General features: G+C 44.2%; 1 protein-coding gene across 1 annotated transcript in view; it reads right to left on the reverse strand.

Annotated features, from left to right (window-relative positions):
• The window catches only part of LOC121440960 (ras-GEF domain-containing family member 1B), a 336592-nt gene extending 328791 nt beyond the window's left edge, over nt 1–7801 (reverse strand). The window contains exon 1 of the mRNA XM_041642050.1: nt 7753–7801. The gene's annotated coding sequence lies outside the window, so the exon portion shown is untranslated. The remainder of the gene's footprint in view (nt 1–7752) is intronic.
• Between the last annotated feature and the right edge of the window lie 233 nt (nt 7802–8034).

Here is an 8034-nt window from a genome sequence, read left to right on the forward strand (position 1 = left end):
ACATGGTGCATTCTCTGTTCACTTCCAGGCTCTTGTTAACAGCAGAAGGCTCCCAAGTCAAAGGGTGAACATGGCCACAAATACCTCACAAAAATTTCACGGGCAAGCAGGTTTCCTTTATATTATCACGTATGCCAAAGTCAATACTCTTTGGAGTTAATATTTGTTGTTTTTGTTTTTCATTTGTGTTTTGAGACAGGGTATTACTGTGTAGCCCTGACTGGCATGGAACTCACAGGGATACGCCTGTCTCTGGCTTCTAAATCCTGGGATTAAAGGGATGTGTTATCACCCAAGCCCAAAACACGTACTGTTTATTATATGACATAGTTTTCTGAATTATCTATTAAACTAATTTTTATAGCAAATTTTTCTAAGCCACCTTTTAAAATGAATATTTCCATAGGTTAAAACTTCTGTATGCCAGAAGTTCAGAGGCATACATAGAAGAAGAATAAAGGAAATAGCCCCACTCCCACTTATATGTGCAAAGGGCATATAATAAACCACCAAAATGCTTTCTGGATTTTATTTCTAAAGATTTTGTTTGTTTGCTTGTTTGTTTAATGGGTATGGGTGTTTGGCTTGCACGTGTGTCTGTGTACCACATGTGTGTAGTACCCACAGAGGCCAGAAGAGCATGTTGGGTCTCCCACAATCACAGGAAGTCGTGAGCTGCAGTTACATATGGCTGTTAGTGGTTTTGTGGGGGCTGAAAATCCAGTTCAGATTCTCTGAACAAGTAACCTGTGCTCTTAACCACTGAGCTCTCTCTAGCCCCACTTTCTGAATTTTAAAAGCAAGCTTTCACCCTGAGAATCCTAGTGTTGTGCTCTAGGTGAGGGTTCCAGATTGGGCTATAGGTTACCCCATATGGATAGAAACAAGAGCAGAGTAAAGTGATTTTGATATTAACTTGGGGGGAAAAAATCACTGTTTTTCATTTCCAAGTAATTTGCAAAACAAGTATGTCCATACTCAACTCACTCCTGGGACCGATTCATCTGTTTCAGACCTCCGCCTTCTCTGTCAGCCATACCTGCCCATCATTCCTAGCCCCCTATGATCTGTACCCCAGGGTGAGAGAGAGCCACAGAGGACAGAATGAGCCTGGGGTGGTGGCAAGCGCATCTTTCTTCTTCACTATGCTTAAACTGCTGTCTGCTGTCAGTTAAACAGCACTGGCTCAGAATGTACCACCTCGAGTACTGAGTCACAATGACAGGACCCAAAGATCTTCCACTGGGAGAGATGAACATATCAGACACAAAGATACAACAAAAGCTAGGCAGGGCAAGACACCAAGGGGCCAGCCTGAGGACCGTTCTCTGGCACTTACCAAGCCGACATACCTCACAGATGTCAGCACTGGTTAAAAAGCATTGGGGTAGAGATGCTGTCAAGGCAAACACACGTGGGTGGGACTTAGGCCTGTCCTGCAACCTGAGTTGAACTTACCCTGGAGGGAGTCATTAGTTTCTTTTCACACATCGGCAATAAAAAGGACCTTCAAGTAGGAAGCACTCGATAAATAATCCACAATAAATGGACAAATGTGCACATTTCTCCTAATGGGCTTCCAGGCTTTCTGAATTAACAGTTAAGAAAACAAAGGTTCTTACAACTCCATAACGTGCTGATGGAGGAGCAGACTTTGGGGAACTTTCTAAGTCTGACCACCTTAAAAAAATGGCCTTAATAAATAAATCTTGAATATAAATATTCTTTTTCAACTCCAGTAAAAAGGGAGAAAACAGTTTGCTTGTTGGAACCACGCAGTCCTAGAATGATGTCATACTCCTGGGGAGGTTATGTGCCCAGTGACTCTGTCTGCTAAAGAAACTCTCCTGAGCCTTTATTGCCTAACAAGCATTGTCCCTCGTGGTGGGACCCAACAGAACCAGCCTTGTTTCCCCTCTCCAGGAGCTAATCGTGGGGGTGGTGGGACCCAACAGAACCAGCCTTGTTTCCCTCTCCAGGAGCTAATCGTGGGGGTGGTGGGACCCATTAAAAGGTCTTTAAAAGTCAGTGGGAAGAAGACGTAGTAAACACTAAGAGCCACACTGTGCAGGCGCCAGACTGCTGGATTCAGACTCCAACACCTACTACTAGCAAGACTGCAGGCAAGCTCCTCCGTGCCTCCAGCCTTGGTTTGGTTTGTATGTCAATAACACAAGAATAGCATGCTTTCTTCAAAGAGGGGCCACAGTAATCAAAGGAGATAATCCGTGCAATGCACAAAGCTGCCACAGGAAAGCGAGGGACATGGGAAGCAGTTGACAGGCTGTGCACTGATAGATATCCTACAATTTCATTATCCCAAGTCTCAAAGCCTGAAAGCCATGGAGGACTGGTGTGATGGTCAGGAGGTGAATTTTACCCAGGACCTCATGTGACAGGTCTAAGGCTCCCTCCAGGCTATGTGTATAAGATATATATGAAACATAAAAGGATTTTATATTTATATTTAATCTTGTGTTCCACCCCCAAGATATGCATTTATCACATGTGTGCAAAAATTCCAAAATTTAATTGTTAGAAGTCAAACACTTACTCGACCTATATTGAGACCAACTGTAAAATGTTAAATACGCAAGAGGCAAAGCCGCCAGCTTTATTGAGACCAACTGTAAAATGTCAAATACACAAGAGGCAAAGCCGCCAGCTTTGCCTGATGTTCCCCTTTTCTTTCGCTCCTGCTATGATAAAATACTCTGACCAAAACCAACTCGGAGAGGAAGGGGTTTATTTGACTTAGGCTTTTAGGTCATAGCCCATCACTCAGGGAAGTCAGGTCAGGAACTGAAGTGGAAACCATGCTTCCTGCTCACTCAGTGGTTCCTGCTCAGCCAGCTTTCTTGTACAGCCCAGACAGACCCATGTGCCTAGGGATGGTGCCACCCACAGGGGTCTGAGCCTTCCCATATCCATAATCAGTTAAGACAATCTCTTACAGACACGGCCACCAGCCAGTCTGATCCGGGCAATTCTCCACTGAGGTTCCCTCTTCCCAAGCCATGTAGACTGGTAATAAAACTAACCAGTTCACCTGAATAGGTCAAACAAACCAAGTTATAGGAGTCTTGTCCAAGGGGTCTGTCCATGGAGAAGCAAAGTTTCTGAGAAAGGTAAGAGAGAGAGGAAAGGACTCGAGAAAAAGTGACACAGAGTTCTCAGAGTTCACATTCAGGAGCGGGATGTTCCAGGCCACCACGCTCTAGCCATCTCATGGGGTACTGCAAAGGGAGCTGGAGGGAACGCAGGAATTTCTCAGGGTGACTTGTGACTAGAAGCAGGAACGACTTCTCGGCGGGCTGGGTGGGTTTTATACTGACTAATGCTGAAATCTGTAAGATTGCTTAAACATTTTTATTTTTACATCTTTACTGGCATTTATTAATTATGCAGGACAATAGGTTCCATTATGTCACGTAGATGTTTCCAAGCAAGGGCTTGCTATGAGCTGGTACACTTGCTGTTTGCTAGTTTGGAACACAACACTAATAGCCAACTGAAAAGTGGAGCGGGGAAGGGAAAACTTGGCACGAGGAAGGATCAAGGAGAGAGTTGTTACAGTCCTTCCATGGAAGAATAAAGAATTAAGGGAGATGATGGAGGGACTCCAGGGACATTTCACTGTGGTATTTGTAGACTTTGACAGCTCTCTGGATGTGAGAAGGGAAGGCAGAAATCAGGTAGCATACTCGGCTTGCTACTTGGAATGATGAGCCAGTAACTGGGGGGAGGATATGAGAGCAGAATGTGCAGGCTGTAGAAAAGATTCCTATCTGGGCATGGGCTCTGGAACACCAACATAGGAAAGACCTCCAGGCAAGGAGCAACCTGGGCTCCCAAGAAATTTGACTATTTGAACTACATTAGTGAATGATTTTCTTATTATAAATATTCTTTGAATAGACAATATTTCTCAGAGATTTGGATCACTTATATGAATACTATATATTCAAAATATATCTGTAGACAAAACAACTATTTAAAAGTAGTATATTACAGGGCCGGAGAGATGGCTCTGTAGTTAAAAGTACTTACTGCTCTTGCAGAGGACTCAGGTACCTTCCTCAGCACCCACATGGTGACTCACAACCTAACCCTCTGCAACTTCAGTCCCAGGGGATCTGGCCACTCACTTCTAACAACTGCGGGCATTGGGTACACACATGGTGCACACACATACATGCAGGCAAAACACTGATACTCATAAGAAATTTTAAACTACAAGTAGCATATCTTGGTATTAATAATGTATCCAAGTTCTTCTTAATCTCCCTGTCTATAAAACTGAAAAAAAATAATAACAAGAAAGTATCTTGGGTTCTTCTAATTATTCTACATATGGATACATAATATAGTTTCACAGACTCAAGGAGACTGAACAATCACCCCACACCCACCTCCATGTAGAAAAGTAAACAAATTGATTGTAGCCATATAACTGCATAGCTGCCTTTTTAGTTTCCTTTTTCTACATAAATTCTATCTTCCCTGTTACCATAGAGTAGCACACTGGCTCCGTCTAAGGTTAATTCTGGGCTTTGAACCCCAAATCCCTCCATCTTCTCAGTAGCCTCAGGAAGGAGCCATCCCCCAGCCTCTTTGCAGAGAGACCTTATTTCCTCCATGTTTATTGTCTTCTCTGTGACCGTGTTTAACACATTTGATCATCTACCATGCAGGGCATTCAGCTTTAGTCCTGTAACCCTACAACTATTCATCTCTGCCCTTTTTGTAACAAATTCCTTTAAAGACTGTGTTACTGTTTCTATTTTCTCGTCCCTCTTGATCTAACATCATCCACAATCTGATTTTTATGGGCCTCCTCTGATCTCAATAAATCCATCAGTGGCCCAGGGCGGGAGTAAAGCCAGAGTACACTGCACGGTGCTTGTTTTACTTCCCAGCAGCGGCAGTTTTGAGAGGAACGCCCACCTCTTCTGCTGGGGACTTTCTGAGCTGGCTTCCAACACATCACGTTTTGTCTTGATTTCCAGCCTTTGTCGTGCTCGGTTTCCTACAAAACTGACAGTTTCCTCCTAGCCCTAATGTGTTAATTTCCCCCGAATGTTCTGTGTGTAACCCGCTTATTTCCAATTCAGCTCACTCCCAGGGCGATCTCATATTTTCCCCTTCTTTCAATCATTTCTGTGTGCCTATTCCTCCCACATTCATGGGTCCAGCCCCGGGTGTTTTCCTGAATTAAAAGTCATCATGCCTAACTGTCGCCCTTAGTAACTCATCACTGGCGTGCCACACCAGTGTGCCCGCCCTGTGCTGGTGTAACTTGTTCAGACACTGTCCCACGTACAACTCACATACAGGTGCTCCGTGGTCAACTGTTAACTGAGATAGGTGGGAAATGCAGCCATAGAAATGACCACCGCTAAGATTGTGCATGTGTAGAAATGGGAGAATTGATAAACAAGCCAAATGACATCATAAAATACGCTTGATGAACCACCATTTTTAAATACAGGGTAATACAAAACAGCCCACATTTACACCATAAAAATCGTTTCCCTGAATATAAAAGTGAATCAGTCATATGTGATACCTCAGGTGAGAATGTCTAGAGGACATGACCAAGGATTTCAAACTTCTCATGGCCAACAGGAGGACGTGGCTTATGAGTAGAAAGTGAGGACATCTCAGACAATTAGTGTTAGCATTACACTCAGGAAAGCTGGCTTCTCACTGCTCGTCACTTTGCTTTGGTATACACAACTTCAAGTCTGTTCCTTCTCTGCAGCAGGCTCAAAAGCACTATTTGTGCCATTTCCCTCTTGTGAGGAGGTGCTAAGAGCTCCTTGCTGCTGCGAGCCTCTCAAAGCCCTGGCGTTTCTTGAAGGTTTTCCCAACCCTTCCCCACCTGTATAAAGACTCCAGTAAACAATCTGCTTCAAAATCCAAGAGACCACACGGGCTACCAGAAGTTGAGCCCCCAACCCAGACTGAGACTCCTGCTCAAGCACAGGTCACGCCAACCAGAAGACCTGAGAGGAAGCAGAAACCAAGGAACAAAACACACGTCCAACAAAGACAACCCCAAGGAAGCTCGCAGCCGGTCTTTTCATCATAAGTCATGCCTCCATTACGCCTTGCTCACAACAAGCACATAAACAAAGCATGCAGAATGGAGAGTGAGAAATCCCAGTGCTCTGTGCCAGTGGGGCCACATCTGGAGAATAATGCATAATCCTAGACAATGGTAACAAAGGTAATGCAAAAAAAAAAAAAAAGGCAACTTGCTATAAAGTCAACAGCTGCAGTAGCTAATACAAAATCAAGTGTGGGGGGCATTTTGTAAGTGCTTTATGCAGACTATTTCATATACTATATCGGATTAGTACAATCATTATTTCCCATTTTGCATATTATGAAAGTGAGACGCCCATAGGTGTATAACCAACCCAAGTAAGTAGTAAGTAAACCAGATTTCAAAAGCAGAACGCCACGCTCCTTGTTCATTGGAATCAACCATATCAAAGGCCTATCAGAAGTGATAAGGAAAATATTCCCCTAGGAATCGAATGGGAGGAGATTCAGAAGGAAGCATGGGAGCTGGTCTACATGAAATGAGCAGGTAGGACTTACAGGAGGCAGGGACTGGCTCGGTCACGTGATTTCAATTCTTTGACTCGTCTCACTAGGGAACAACCAGGCTCGTAGAGTTCACTGTCAGCAGAGGACAAAGGTCCATCTATAAATACTATCAAAGTTAGCCCCACCCTGGGAAAAAGGTGAACCCAGCGATCCCTTAAAGTCTCTTTGTTCACTGAGATCTGTGGTTCTAAAAATAATACATGGCCTTCATCTCTAACAGCTCGCCACCTCTTATAGAGAATAAGGCACACGCAGCAGAACTCAGGGAAGGTAAATCATCTAAAAAATCTATCAAAGTAATAAAAGGGAGTGGGTCCTCACACTGCCCCTAAAGATAAATACCTCTCCCTGCTTCCTTATTGAGCAATACTAAAGATGGAAACCACACAGTACATAATGCTATGATAGAAATCCTATGAAATGCCAAGTAACACATTAAGCACAAGTCCTCTCTCCCCATGCACCTGCTTTTTCATATCAATGATAGTTAGTGTCAAAGAATCTGAGTTGTCTGACTGTGAAATCACTTCCCCTCCTCGACCAGAGGACAGGTTCTAGTTAAAGCTGAGATTAAAGAGGTGGATCAAAGTGACCCCTGGCCCTCAAAGCCAGGAATTAGCCACGCCGCCGTGGCAGGCACTGCAGACGCCATCTATCAGATGTGGGTGAAGCGAATCCGTTTGCAAAGCATGACAGCGTCCTCAAACATGACTGTGGTGAATCCAAACCAGATTTTTACGCTATATAACCAGCTTCCAAAATTCAAAGTCATTTTGCTGTCACATTGAGCTTAGAGTTTACAAGTTTTCTATTTGCAGCCTAAGACACAGACGCCCGCAGTGCAGTCTACAGGACGGACCTGAACTCCCTGGCCATTCATCTTGTGTAAGAAAATACCAGATAATAGCGATATGGAAATATACGGAGTCAGTGTCTCTCTGCACCGAACATCTGTCAGACGACAGCGGATGTTCCCGCATCCTGAAAATGAGCCTTACATTCATACCCTAAAAGCTGTTCGCAATATGCCATCAGACAGACCATCCTCGGAGATCACACGCAGCTTTTCAATTAAACATCACCAATCCTGAAGCAGTCAGTCCTGCTGCAATTCTCCGCATGCCCGCTTCTTACCTTTTTGTAGTCAGATGAGGACTTCTCACCAGCCAGTGTGCTAAAGATGGTGCCCTGCAAAACAGGAAGGACACAGACACATCAGAGCTCTTCAGCGTGGAGGACATCACCTTCCCTTTTGCTTCCGGGCTAAGTGCACTTTCTTAGTCCCATGGCCTCAGATCTCCCTGCATTCCAGAGGCCACCATCCCCAGGTTAGACCATTTGTTTCAGGCCAATGAGGAAATGGCTCGCACCTTCATTTCACAAAGAATCAAATAATAATATCTTTCAAGTGGCTTG

The sequence above is a fragment of the Microtus oregoni genome, unplaced genomic scaffold (genome assembly GCF_018167655.1).
Source record: "Microtus oregoni isolate MIOR12 unplaced genomic scaffold, Mior012 000072F_ref0000427, whole genome shotgun sequence".
Taxonomy (NCBI): domain Eukaryota; kingdom Metazoa; phylum Chordata; class Mammalia; order Rodentia; family Cricetidae; genus Microtus; species Microtus oregoni.